Genomic DNA, 16,120 nt, shown 5'->3' with positions numbered 1-16,120 from the left:
TAGGTAACTAAGTGACAACGTTGCATTTGAAGTTTGGCTGTGTCATTATTATAAGGATACGTTTATGAGACACATTTTAAGATCTTTTTACAAAAGAAATAATATTTACTTCGAAAATATTCACTTTAGAACACAATATGTTCCTAGAACATTTTGAATAATTTTTTGTTAAAGAATTATTAAGTCCTAAAACTATGGGAAATACTCCCGAGCATCCTGTATATTGTATAGACTGCATTTCATCATCATCATCATTATCAGCCGATGGACGTCCACTGTTGGACATAGGCCTCTTGCATGGACTTTCAAACGAAACGGTCTCGAGCCGCCAGCTTCCAACCAACCTTCCATCTCAAGTAAAACTTTTTTAGCTCCGCAACGTCCGTTGATTACACTATTCGTAACGCACGCAGCCAGCGTGCGTAAAAAAATTTATATTAATATTTATTTACCTACGCTTTTGCCAGAAAAGTGACAACGAGGCATTCTCATTATATCAGTTTGAATAACAGAGTCGTTGAGTTCATTTTGGCAACTGGAACTGAAGCTTATTACCAGTTTTAAACATAATACACAGTCTCAGTTTACGGCCGGCAGGTGAACTTTTATAGCATCTCATATCGGGAAACTATGAAACCGGGAAACTATGTCAGCTGATACTCTGTTGATTTTAAAGCTTTGTTACAATATACTTGCAGTATTTGTTAATATTGTATCTATATTATACCAATGATACTTAATCAATTTCTGAATATTTTCATTACAAAATTGGAAAATTGTAAGTAATTATTGCCAAAAAATGTTTTTTAAATTGACGGAAATATCGGTGGATATCGATAGGTACTTACTTATACATACAGCCAAACCTGTTTCCTTTTTGAAAGTTAAAAAGTCTCTTACTCTTATTTGAACGATTTTCTGTATTGCTTTCCGGGTACTTTTCAGATATACTGCAATAATTTGCGATTTGTGGCAAAAATATCGAGATTAATAACTATGTATCGCAATGGTCCCTTCAGATCAGCGCTTTTCACCTTAAGCCAAGTCTACATTTACCATCAGGTGAAATATTGGTCAAGCGCGAGCTTATTGTATGCTCTTGCTATACAGGTAAGTAGGGTAACCAATTATGGAGTTTAGAATGTGGTGGCTTTGGAAGGTAGCTTCAAGGGTCCAGATCAAAAAACAGTCAAGAAGATAAGCTTGATCAATCAAAAGATCAATGAGATATTAGCTATCATCGCTGGCCCGCGTTCTTTAATGAAAGTTATAACTATTTTTTATTTAAAGGGAAAATATTGGGCAAAAGAGCACCCGACAATGATGTCAATGGTTGAACGATGAGAGTGAACTGGGCTAGGCTATCCGCAGTTAAAAGAAGCGACAAAAAATACGAAGGCTTTTCACAACGCCAGCCATACTTCGGTTCGAAGAGCATCCGGCAAAGACGTCAATGGTTGAACGATGAGAGTGGACTGGGCTAGGCTATCCGCAGTTAAAGGAAGCAACTAAAATACGAAGGCTTTTCACAACGCCTGCCATACTTCGGTTCGAAGAGCATCCGGCAAAGACGTCAATGGTTGAACTATAAGAGTGGACTGGGCTAGGCTATCCGCAGTTAAAAGAAGCAACTAAAATACGAAGGCTTTTCACAACGCCAGCCATACTTCGGTTCGAAGAGCACCCGGCAAAGACGTTAATGGTTGAACGATGAGAGTGGACTGGGCTAGGCTATCCGCAGTTAAAGGAAGCAACTAAAATACGAAGGCTTTTCACAACACCTGCCATACTTCGGCACATGATGATGATGATGATGATAAGATTCGACGGCCGCATGGCGCAGTGGGTAGTGACCCTGCTTCCTGCATCCACGGCCGTGGGTTCGATTCCTACAACTGGAAAATATTTGTGTGATGAGCATGGGTGTTTTCCAGTGTCTGTGTGTATTTATACATTATATAAGTATTTGTATGTAGTATACACCGCGCTACGTTATTCGTCTTAAACCAAAATCCCACATAATGTACCCAATGTCTATTATCCATCAGTGTTATTAAAAAAAAAACAAAGTACAATTCAAGGAGTTACAATTGTAATAAACTTTCAAAAATCGATTATTTTAACACATCCTGTATTTTCAAACATCTACCTACCTCCTCGCCGCAGTCACGTCGGCAGCCAGTCGGTCCCTTTGAGCTTTGAGGTCATTCACTTTAACCTATTTCTTTAAATTAAATTCTATTTTATTTACGGGTGTTAACCCGTACTAGACCTGTGTCGATCGTGATTGATCGAATCTCTGATACCCGATCAGTACTTGTGCGTGAGCGAGTGACGCGGCCGTCAGCGCCTCAAATAATCTGCGAACGATTTTTGTTCACCACACTGAATTGGACTTGTAACAATTATCTGGATCGAATACTCGTCGGTCAGTCGTACAACATCACTTTACAGAATAGCAACCTAAAATCCGATCAGTTCGGAATTTTAACGGCCTTCGTGGCGCAGTGGTGTGCGCGGTGGATTTACAAGACGGAGGTCCTGGGTTTGAACCTCGGTTGGGCCGATTGGGGTTTTGGTCCTGGCTGGTGGGAGACTTCGATCGTGGCTCGTTACCACCCTACCGACAAAGACGTACCGCCAAGCCGTGGATTCAAATACTCCCCCTAATAAGTTAGTCCGTTTCCATTTCAGATTGCATAATCACTTACTACACTACCGTCAGGTGAAATTGTAGTCGATGGCTAACTTGTAACGAATAAAAAAAGGGTTCCGATTCATGTCCTACGGATGTTCAGTTTAAGACTCAAGTAACTACATACTTTAAGTCGAGTCGTAACGATACACAAAACACGAAAGACCCGTGACCCGAATGATCGAATTATTAAGACCCAACCAATCACCTTGCGTTATAAGAAACGATCGAAAGATACATTTCTTACCTGTACCTATTTTTGGACATTGCCGACAATAGTTACGGGTTAGGCGGCGAGCGGCGTTATCAAAAAGGAAACCGCAAAAGACTAGGGCTTGCTATTTTTTAAAATATCGGATTCTCGATATATCGATAATTTCAAAATAAATTTTTCGGCTAAATGAAAACTTTTAACAATTAAGTATTTATTAAACTTCACAATTTTTTTATGTAACTAAATTGACAAGTAAATTAATACGATTAAACATGTTTAAAGTTTTGTCTGAGGGTAAAGTAGTGTATACTATCTGAATACATTACGTTTTACTTATTTCAGTGACATTTTCGATAAAATGCAATTAAATAAACTAAAATATGAAAAACGTAATAAAGTATAAATAAAGTAAAGTAGATTATGTTTGATAATGTTTTAGTTTAAATAATTTGCGAGGGATATAAAAAATTAAAACTTGTTAAAAATATCTAGTATCGATATCTACGTTTCAATATCGAACTATCGATATATCGTCCATAAAAATATTAGTAATGAATACTTATCGCTATTAAGTGATAATGTCGATATTTTGATATATCGATATTTTATTAACAGCCCTAGTAAAGACACTGCCGCCGACTAGGTGTATCAAAAATAGTAGGTATGTAGGTATTAAACAACAAAATTTCTGAAACTAGGTTAAAGTTCATTAACCTCTTCTTTCCAAACAGAATGAAACAGGATGTTCTGAAGTTTTTTCATCAATTTTAATTTTTTTTTTGATAGCGTGTGAATGTGCTTCAGCTTATTTTTCATATTACTATAGAGTTTCTCGTAATGGATACATACATGTCGCGGCAGATTATAGACGCGGCCGGTAGCACGGTGTATAATTGTATATTTTGACGGCCTCCGTGGCGCAGTGGTATGCGCGATGGATTTACAAAACGGAGGTCCTGGGTTCGATCCCCGGCTGGGCCGATTAAGATTTTATTAATTGGTCCAGGTCTGGCTGGTGGGAGGCTTCGGCCATGGCTAGTTACCACCCTACCGACAAAGACGTACCGCCAAGCGATTTAGCGTTCCGGTACGATGTCGTGTAGAAACCGAAAAGGGGTGTGGATTTTCATCCTCCTCCTAACAAGTTAGCCCGCTTCCATCTTAGTCTGCATCATCAATTACCATCCGGTGAGATTGTAGTCAAGGGCTTACTTGTAAAGAATAAAAAAAAATATATTAATATTATAATATCAACTATCTTAGCACCCATAACACAAGCTACTCTGTATGCTTACTTTGGGGCTAGATAGTGATGTGTATTGCTTAAGTATATTTATTTATTTATTAATATTTATTATAAGAGATATTTTTTGTAATTTTGAACTGTATTTCTGAAAGAAATGTAGGACGAATAGTAAGACAACGCTATGTTTAGTTAAAAAAGAGATGAGTCGTACGGTCACAGTGAATGTTGGGTACGTGCCCCGACTACAAGCGACGTAATCCTTTGAGCGCCTTCCTGTTCCGCCAGGAATATAGATATACATAATAAATACGCCCCTCATGCTATTTTACTGATATTCGTATATCACTTTTATCCGCGGGTCTATTGAAAATCATAGATCATACTCGAATTGATTTCGTTTAGCAGGTTCTATACATAATGGGGATGATGAGTAGGTTTGAATATATTGATTTTTATGATACATTCTGGTAAATAAGGTTAATATTAATTAATTAATATGTACAAAAGACAAAGATTGACTGGATGTTTGCAAAATAAATAAGATTATAAAAATCTTTTATCGTAATTCTATGAAAATTTATAAATTTTTAGCTTCTCTACATTAAACGTGATATTTTTCAATATCCTAATAATATTATATACGCGAAAGTTTTTATGGATGTTTGGATGTTTGTTACTCTTTAACGCCGCTACTACTGAAGCGATTTGGCTGAAATTTGGAATGGGAATAGATTTTACTCTGGATTAACGCATAGGCATACTTTTTATACCGAAACAATCCATGGTTTCCCGAGATTTGCGAAAACTGATGATTTTGATGATATGAATGTTACTACCCAACCCAATTAGCTAGTAAAAGTATATACCTACACGATTTTAGTAAATATTTTGCAGCTTCAATATAAAATTTATGTGTAAGAATGTAACATACTGTCTTTTATAACACAGGTGTTATTTTAACAAAATATTCTTCAGCGGGGAATGGAAGAAAACTTATATAGCTAGTGTGAAATTTTCCATTGAATTGTTGACTGTTACGTATTCTTAGAAAGCAATTTTGTGACGGTAGTTTTGTAAAAATTCTTTTGTGCAAAATGGTAACTGAAATGTGGAAGTTCTTGTAGTAGCCGTTCAATAGACTTTTATTCAACCCTTTGCTGAAATTTAAAAATTCAAGAATTTATTAACATTTTAGCTCAGCCTATGTTTTATGATAATTACTAGCGGACACCCGCGACTTCGTCCGCCCTTCGACTTCCTAAATCCGGACCTTTTTGCAAAATCCGTTCTTAGCGGAAGTCTGTAAACTACCTCCCTGCCAAATTTCATCTTTGAAAGTCAAGTGGTTTTTGAGATTTAGTGATGAATGACCTTTTGCATTTATATATATATTAAGATTATAAGCTTTTTTGTATAGCAGGTCTAAGCTTAAAGATGATTTGTAGCATTGACCCACAACTGTGATCTAATGCATAAAACATTTCTAATTATTATTAGAACTGCTAAGTTTTGGAATGTTTTTCCGGCGTTTGAAAAAGCCCCGATATTGGAATAACCTTTCAATTAAAATTCAAAATCGAATCAGTAAGCTAGGTCAGTACATAATGCCAAACTGTTAGGTTACACATTTTAATAAAATGACAAAATATATTATGTAGGTACATAACGCCTTTATCAAAAAAATACTAAAATAAGGAAAATATAAGCACAAAAGAATTGTGAGTGGGCATAAAAAATGTCAACTCACCAAATACCATTTATAATCATTTTCATGTGATACAATGTCGCCAAATTACCGTAAATAATTGTGACAAATAATAAACATTTACTTTACATTAACGTTAGAAAATTTTAGTAGGTATCTATACTAATATTATAAAGCTGAAGAGTTTGTTTGTTTGTTTGATTGAACGCGCTAATCTCAGGAACTACTGGTCCGATTTGAAAAATTATTTCTGTGTTAGATAGCCCATTTATCGAGGAAGGCTATAGGCTATATATTATTTCCGTATTCCTACGGGAACGGGAACCACGCGGGTGAAACCGCGCGGCGTCAGCTAGTAAGTTATAAAATCTAGTACAATATTCATGCCCAACTTAAACGTGATCTAAATGCAAATTCAACAATTTTTTTAACCCACATGCAAAAAGGGTGTTATAAGTTTTACGTGTCTGTCTGTCAGTCTGTCTGTAGCACCATAGTTCCCGAACGGATGAAGCGATTTCAACTCAGTTTTTTTTAATTAAATGTGACTTTTGTGCGAGTGTTCTTAGACATATTTGATGAAAAACGGTAGAGCCGTTTAAAAGTTGTGGGGAAGAATAACCGAATGTCTGCAAATACTCGAGTGGGGTCTCAAATGAAAGCGCACTGAAAAAGAATATTGATGAGAGTGTAATTAATAATTTCATGACATTTGGGGGTTTTTAAAAAATTTCAATTTTATGATATATATAAATAAGTATAAATAAATATTAAAATTATTTTGAAAAAAACTATAACATTCCTAAAAACATAAGTATCAAAACGCAAATGAATATAGTACTTATTTCAATATTAAACGTCTATTTGGTTTTGTTGTTGTAAATAATTATATTAATCGTCAATATTTGGCAGCATGTTGTACTTCGATATAGGTTTGGCATTCAGCCATAGTGGATAAGTCAATGACTGATGGGCTGTTTTAACGGCTTTTACATAAAACCCTGAGGCCTTGTTCAATAAAAAGTTTATTTGCAACCCCTATCTTTGCAGGTGAACTGCAAGAACTATAACAGCCATTTTGCATGCCTCATAAAGTATCAAACCACAAAGTCTTTGAGGCTGTGCTCTATACAATGAAATTTTACAGCCTCAATAGCTCAACGGTAAGAGCGATCGGACTCATCACCGAGGGTGGTGGTTCGATCCCCACCCCGTTGGTCTATTGTCGTACCCACACCTAGCACAGTCTTTCCCGACTAGTTGGAGGGGAATGTGAATATTGGTCATATTTAAAAAAGATATGGCAAATATTCTTTTTATAAAAAAAAAGACTACCGAGGGTGATTCTCTATTCGAGGGTGATATTGAAAATTTTACAGAAAATAAAAAGACCTCAATACTCATATTATAGAATTATATAAAAATATGTTTTTAACAAAAAGTATTTTTTTTATTCTGTAGAAGTTAGCCCTTGACTACAATCACACCTGATGGTAAATGATGATGCAATCTAAGATGGAAGCGGGCTAAATTGTTAGGAGTAGGATTAAATCTACACCCCTTTCAGTTTCTGCACGACATCGTACCGGAACGCTAAATTTCCGTACTTCTTTGTCGGTAGGGTGGTAACTAGCCAAGGCCAGTTGCCAGCCAGACCTGGACCAATTCAGAAAACCTCAATCGGCCCAGCCGGAAATCGAACCCAGGACCTCCATCTTGTAAATCTACCGCGCATACCACTGCGCCACGGAGGCCGTATAATTGTACAAAATGGAAAATTCCTTCTCCAGCAAATGTTCGCAAAGAGTCCTCAAGGTAAGTACATTTTTACATCTATCAAGTGCTCACCAATGCACCAAGGCTGTGTAATAATAGTATACTCAGATAAAAAACAGCTGAGTGGATACAAAAATAGCACGATTTTACAATGGCTTCATGTTAAGAGATTTTGCGATAGAATCCACGCAAAGCCGTAAATTCTAAATACGTGCACCAAGAAGCCGTACTTTACAGTCTTCAGTACTAGTTTTATTACATCTCGTTCGCTTTGGTAATGTTACTATAATGTCCGATGTTACATAAAATTGAAATAAAGTCTACATTGCTCCTTGTATCACAGAGTATATACCACGATATCAACCCATATTCGGCTCACTACTGTGCTCGAGTCTCCTGTCAGAATGAGAGGGGTTAAGTCAATAGTCCACCACGCTGGCCCAATACGGATTGGCAGACTTCACACACGCAGATAATTAAGAAAATTCTCTGGTATTTAAATTTTCTTTACCGTTTGAGACACGTGATTTTTTAATTTCTTAAAATGCACACAACTGAAAAGTTGGAAGTGCATGCCCCGGACCGGATTCGAACCCACACCCTCTGGAATCGGAGGCAGAGGTCATATCCACTGGGCACGGCTCTCTATACCTATACTAATAAAATATACCTAGAGGTTTTGTAGAGGGAAGTCTTGAGTAAGAAATTTGTGGTATTGTTTTTATTGGTCACTGGATCTACTGAAACGATTTTGAAAATTAGTTTACCATTAGAAAGCCACGTTATTTGTGAGTGTCATAGGCTATATTTTATCACTGTATACTCACGGGAGTGGGAACTAAGCGGGTTAAACCGCGGGGCGTTGGCTAGTTTAAATTAAAATCATTTGCTACATCGACTCGTATGATCTTAAATCCAAATACATTCTCAAATAAGCAATTTTGTGTAAATTATGTAATAATTTATTAATAACTAGCAAACGCCCACATCGCTCGCGTAAATTTTCTATTTTTCACAGATCTCGCGGTAGGTAACCATGATTTTTTTCCGGAATAAAACCGGGAAATTTTATAGACAGACGGACTTTCACATTTATATTACGAGTTTGGATTATATTAATCTTAATTGTATTAATATACATGTCGCCGTGGAAGCTTGGCTCACTGAAGGATCTATAACCTCAAACCTAATAATTATCATGTTTACTCTTTAGTTATTTCGAATCGACATATTATCTAGTAATCTAATCATTTTGCAATCAAAATACTGTTCCGTTTTGATTTAATCAATAATTAGTCTCTCAAGTAATGATGACAGGTGACAGCAGTAGAAAAGAAACTCTTTAGGTTCTGTGTTGAGATTTTGCTGTCGTAATGGTCAGCAAAATCTACGTTAATTAATTTAATAAATTTAGAATCAAATTAGGTTTTGATTATTTACTCTTTAAGTAATTAAGATTGTAAAACGTTACCACCATAACGAACGTGCCGGCGATCGACCAATAGGAAATGATCACGTAACTCTCATCCAATGGCATCGCGTCCCAAATGGCGCGTGGCCGGTACACTTGACTAGAGTGAGGCGCCTTGCCTCCGCTCTAGTCTGCTGATTTAGTAATTCAGTTCTAAATGCGTTTTTAAGATGGAATAATCGTCTTCTACTTGTTAAGTATAGTGAAATAGTGAAGTGTTAAGTAGTGTTATTAAGAAAAGGAAAGTGATTAGTGACTTGGGCTATTAATTGGTTCAATTCTTTGTTGAGCAGCTTGAGGCGTCATGCTGCTTGTCGCGTTAGTGATTTTGTTCGATAATGTTTCGTGATGAAGTAATTATTGATCTTAAATTGTTTACTGTGGGCATGGAGAGCATGTCGGGCAGGGTTGGTGAGTGTTTACTAGTATTAAAAGGCGCCTTTAAACCACACCCTTGGTCACAAGTCCTGGGACTTGCTCGATGTACTTCCTCTACCACAACTACCAGGGTAAAATAGTAAAATTAAGAGTATTGTAATTGGCAGAGCCGATGACCAAGGTTAGGTCAGCGGTTCTGTCCATATTTTTATTAATGACTCTACGATTTCTTCGACATACATATTCATTGTCCTCACCAAAAAAAAGCAAAGCCTATGGATTACATAACCTAAAAAAATCTTTTACCAAAGCTACATTATCAGCGAGTAACATATGATATTTTTTATTGCCGTATTCCAACGAAAATAGGAACTAGGATGGTAAAACATTGGGGACCCGCTTGTAATTCATATACTAATCTGACTTCGTACAAACGTAACAATAGAAATTCCATTGTGTGGATTATAAACGTACTAGTGGACGCCCGCGATTTTGTCCGCGTGGCATATAGTTTTTCACAAATCCCTTGAGAACCATGAATTTTTCCAGGATAAAAATTACCCTATGTGTTAATCCAGGCTATAACATATCTCAATACCAAATTTCAGCTAATTCGGTTAAGTAGTCGAGGCGTGAAAGAGTAACAAACATTTATATCATTAAAATCATCAGTTTTCGCAAATCTCGGGAAACCATGGATTTTTCCGGAATAAAAAGTAGCCTGTGTTAATCCAGAGTAAAATCCATTTCCATTCCAAATTTTAGCCAAATTGCTTCAGTAGTAGCGGCGTTAAAGAGTAACAAACATCCAAACATCCATACAAACTTTCGCGCTTAAAATATTAGTAGGATAGTAGGAAGTAGGATTTATAAACGTCGTAAAATATCGGTAAATTTGACATTTCTAACCAAGCGTGTACCAGAGGTCTTTCAGGATTACGCGTCACAAAGAAACGAAGCACGTCGCAGACATCTACTGTGGCCGAGCGTCTCATATTCCCCATAACATAAATTATTATTATTGTCTCGTTAGTCCAATGGTCAGCTAATATGGTTCGACTCCTGGGTCAGGCTATGTAATGTTGAATTTTTTTTTTCTTTTAAGAAAATCTCAGCCTAGAGTTCGAAGTTGTTTGTGTACCTTTGTGCCACGGAGAGCACTTAAAACCGTCGGTCCTCTATAATCAGTGAAACTGGCTGTGGCTGTCACAAGAATCAAATATTATGACCCTTTTTTTAACGTGGGGATATCCTCATGGATACCTTCTCACCACGGGGAGACAAGAAGGCTTCGGACGGCTGCCATTACTCCTAATGACAGTTACAACCCATTATAACCTAATACAGCAAAACATTTCTTGCCTAGATCTACATCTAGTACGACTACACTAAAAGTGGAAAAATATAAAAAATTAAACCGACTTCAAAAACTTAAAACGTACCTACCTACCGACGAAACTAAAAAGCGATAAATAATATAACATCATATTAAATATGTTACTGCTGCTTTGTTGTTGATTACCTAGTGATTAATTTGAAGGCGGTGCTAACTAAACCTACATCGTGTTAATTTAAACCGTTTCTGAAAGAACACTGTCTGAAAAATATAAATCCTTATGATAATTTTACATAACTTGAATTAATAGGTACATCATCGGGTTAGCAGCGCCTTCAAATTGTTCGAAAGGTACTCGTAATCAATTTTTGGTTTAATTTATTTTAATATTAAGGAGGGAGGCCAAGCCTTGCAGTGAAACGTTATGATAGGCAATGATGTTAAATACTGTTAGATGCGTTACTAACTTGTCAAATTGTGTGATCAGGAAGTGTAAAATTTATATATATACATAAATATATAATAGAAATAAAAAACATGTGCTTGTGTGCGCTCAGTGTTTTAGTTCAGTATTATTCGGATCACTTTTTTGTAGGGACTTAACCGATCTATAGATCATTGACGATAGGCTAACAATGAATAGAGACGACCTTTAAGAATTCGCAAGATCATACTTTATCGTCTCGGTAAATTATAACAATTGAAATGACATCGACACAAGAATTTGCTCAAGAGATTGTTACAAATTACTATGAAAGGCAAAAGTTTGGAGAGCCTATTACCAAGAGTCATTAAAATTCTATAAGGTTTTATTATCATAAAATATCATTCCTTCGTAAAATCTTCGTGACCTCTTAGAAAATATATTTAATCATTAACGTTCGCAGGATTTATTTTACTAGATACCAGAATTTCGATCGTAATTTATATAAAATTATAGAAGAGGGGAATTATGGTAAAATATGATGTAGACGTAAATTTTTCCTTCTGCGTTTCTTTTCGTTTGATTGTAATATATGATATCAGTTTAAGTCAGGCTAATTAAAGTTTGTATTTTTTTTTTAAATTTCACTTTATAGTGAATTTAGTAACTCTACATAAAATTATTATTAATTAATAATAATGTGTTATAAAAAAATGTATTATAAATAAATAATAATGTGTTATAAATAAATAAATATACACGCATAAAACCTCGCGTCTTAAACATTTTTCGTAAGCGGTAGCTTTGTTTTATTCACATTTAAGACCCCTTATAAGCTCTTAGTATTACTTTTAAGAAGTTAGTTCAAGGATATAGCTTTTTCATGATTAAACGACATTTTTTATTCTATAATTTTGTTTGTTTTATTCTGTTGAAAGTCCTTGCGAGGATTCCAATCTTCAACTTAGGATACGTTAAACTTGATAAGCATAAACGCTTTAGTGACCAGACTGTAGCAAATCAAAAAAATCCTGAAAATGTTTTTCTATTAATAAATTCCTTAGAGGCAAAAGCCCAAATTTCTTTATACAATCGTAAACGAAGCCTTAGTGTCAATATTACTGTGGAAATACAACATTTAATTTCATGATCGAGATTCATTTCATTATTTTAGATTGGCACAAACATTATTTTTAAATTACTTTGTAAGCTAAGTACGACATTTTGAGAGTGAAAGACTGCGCGGGTGTGAAATCGTTCGTGCGGGGCAGTGAGGTTCATCAGTCGTGGGTTTTTCATTCATCGCTACACGCCCCCTGACCCGCGCGGACCATCGGGAGTGTTACGAACGAAGTTGGAGTTATCCAGTAAGTTACCAACACTAACGAATCTACACCTTACGGTCAACTTTATGACCAAGTGATGCAAATATCATTTGAGAGCCGTGATAGCCCAGTGGAAATGACCTCTGCCTCCGATTCCGGCGGAGGGTAGGAGTTCGAATCCGGTCGGGAGCATGCACCTCTTTGCAGTTATGTGCATTTTAAAAATTAAATATCACGTGCCTCAAACGGTGAAGGAAAAACATCGTGAGGAAACCTGCATAGCAGAGAATTTTCTTAATTCTCTGCGTGTGTGAAGTCTGCCAATGCGCATTAGACCAGCGTGTTGGACTATTGGCCTAACCCCTCTCATTCTGAGAGGAGACTCGAGCTCAACAATGAGCCGAACAAGGGTTGATAACGAACAACGAACAATGCAAATATCGAGCAATATAAATAGAACAAAGTTGTTGTGTGACTTATTAAAGAAAGTCTTATTAAGTTTATTAAGGTTTTGACGGCCTCCGTGGCACAGTGGTATGCGCGGTGGATTTACAAGACGGAGGTCCTGGGTTCGATCCCCGGCTGGGCAGATTGAGATTTTCTTAATTTGTCCAGGTCTGGCTGGTGGGAGGCTTCGGCCGTGGCTAGTTACCACCCTACCGGCAAAGACGTACCGCCAAGCAATTTAGCGTTCCGGTACGATGCCGTGTAGAAACCGAAAGGGGTGTGGATTTTCATCCTCCTCCTAACAAGTTAGCCCGCTTCCAACTTAGACTGCATCATCACTTACCATCAGGTGAGATTGTAGTCAAGGGCTAACTTGTAAAGAATAAAAAAAAAGTATCATGGTAGGCGAAATAAATTTCGTCAAATATTTGAGGTAGATAATTTAGAAGTAAGACATTACGGCGACTAGAACGTTATCACGTCCCGGCGACCGCCTCGACTGAATCTAAATTATAACCTTTTCTTCGGTGTCGACTCCCAACCCAATTTTATCGATTTTATCATTAACTTGAGTTTATATTTTTGATAGCTATTTTGTTATATCTATACTAATATTGTAAAGAGTAAAGTTGTAGAGGGATATGGATCTACTGAACCGATTTTAAAAGTTATTTTATCAATATAAAGCCACTTTATTGTGGTTTATCCTCACCGACGGGATTTTAAATCCGCAGGTTTTCTATGTGTATATTATGGTAATATAAGAATTTAACTATAACTAATATTTTCTTGTAGGTACTATAATAATGTCCTTTTTGTATGTATTAGGAACCCAAAGATATAATATGTTAAATATTGTTTTAGTAAACAAAATAAACAATAAAAAATTAAAAAAAAAACCCGACTGCATAAAACATTAATACTGAAAAAAAAAGCTGCAAACCAAAAGTATAGAAAGTAGTTATAAACAGTCGTCATTTATTCATACAATATATTGCATATCGTAGGAAATAGTAGTCTGAGACAGAAATGATGTCAGGTGGCGCGATTTGTTTCCGTAAAGAGTGGGGAGTTAGAGAGGGATACCGATCAGTTGACAAGAACCACTTGCGGTATAAGGTGCTCGTCGCCCGGTCGGCTTCAGTATGCTAGTGGCGTTCGAGCCGTCCACATTTCTTGTTGTGTAATTCTTTATGGGTTACTTGAGATAGGCTGCGAGAGTGACTTGAGTGGAAACGGGGTGTGTTTGTTAACTGTCAAAGGATCCTTTAACCCTACACACAACGTTCACAAGTCCGTGACTCCACTCAAGGCCATTCTCTGCCATTTAAATGGGTCTTATTTTGGTTACACTTTGATTTGTTAATTAAGTTGTCCTAACAAATGTTGTGAACTTTTGTTCGACATTGGTTTTCTTATTTTTGTAATCCACTTCTGAGTCTATTCTATTCTATATTTTATAGATTATTGTAAAGTAAATCTAAATATCAGCAAGTGTGTACATAAAAAGGAATATTTCAATCCACCAAACAATAGGATGAAATATTGTGTTCCAAAATCTCATAACTTCCGAAAACACAATCATTGTGCCCTCTAACAGAAATCTTTCTTTTTCACAACGTTATATTATTTGATTTTCCGTACATTATAATGTACTTAAATTGGTATTCGTCATCTATTGTGTCCGTACAAAAGATTTTCCCTTTAGAAAGAAGATTTTCAGATAATGGTAAAGTTATTATTTTAGAAATATCGTTATTTTATGTACGGTGATGTATCTTTTAAAAAGATGAGGATGACTTTTATATTTTTGATCCATATAAAACCAATTTTAAACCTAAATAATTTTATCTTAAAATGATTTCGATAAAGCTTACTAATTCAACCTAACTAAATTTGGTATATGTTTTATAAGTTTGTTTATTTTCATTATATTATTTACTTTTTTCAGTTGCAATGATCGGTGATTGCATAAATTATGAATACTTCAGTAGCTACTTAATTATTTTCAAGGGTGTAGGCACGGGAGCACCAGTGCGCAAATCCGAAAACTCGGAAACCTAGGACCTCGTAATCCAGAGGCACACCGACTAACTACTGGACTAATCAGTTAAAATAGGTATTTAATTTAAAAATATAATATGGATATAACGGTGAAGTATTTTATGCATTAATGATCTATAATGACCCTTTGGAGAACAAAATGTCTCTACCAGTAATCTAATACAGTAACCATAATTTATAGCTCATAAAATTTCCGAAATGACTTATCATTTTGCATAATAATTGTATAAAAATTAAATTATTTGATTCTCGTATTCACAAATGATGTGAGAGTTCATTTATTTGCCATAATTGGGATTTTATACTTTTACAACTGTACCTATTAATCTGACTGCTTTATTGGTCTAGTGCTATTTTTTTCTCTAGTCTAGTGTTTAGCATATAAGACTGTGTATAACTAGCTGACGGCGCACGGTTTCACCCACGTGGTTCCCGTTCCCGTAGAAATACGGGGATAATATATAGCCTATAGCCTTCCTCGATAAATGGGCTATCTAACACTAAAGAATTTTTCAAATCGGACCAGTAGTTCCTGAGATTAGCGCGTTCAATCAAACAAACTCTTCAGCTTTATAATATTCGTTTAGATATCATAAGTGGTTCGTCCAAAGTATTTTATTTTATGATGATCTATCTTATCTACTTATCGAAGAGCGGGACCTTTTAATAAATAAAATAAAAAAAAAAATAAAAAAAAAAAAAAATAAAAAAGCCTTTTATTTCTTCTTATTTACAATTAATTAGGTAATAAGTATTTTAATTTGTTAATTGATAAATTAAGTAATTTTACAATTTTAAAATGTTTATTTATTATATCTTCCCTTTTATTTAAAAGAAGAACCCTTTACGGTGAAGGCCTCCTCCAGGTGCTGCCATTTTGATCGGTCTTTTGCCTTCAGTAGCCAGTTTTTGCCGGTAAAATTTATGATGTCGTCGACCCACCGATAACGTGGTCTGCCTCTGCCTCGTGATCCTTTAGGTCCCGGCCATTTCGTTATTCTGACAGTCCAACGGTCATCTGTGAGTCGAGCGACATGTC

This window comes from Bicyclus anynana, chromosome 13 (genome assembly GCF_947172395.1).
Source record: "Bicyclus anynana chromosome 13, ilBicAnyn1.1, whole genome shotgun sequence".
Classification (NCBI taxonomy): Eukaryota; Metazoa; Arthropoda; class Insecta; order Lepidoptera; family Nymphalidae; genus Bicyclus; species Bicyclus anynana.
Note: the sequence above shows the minus strand (reverse complement) of the source record.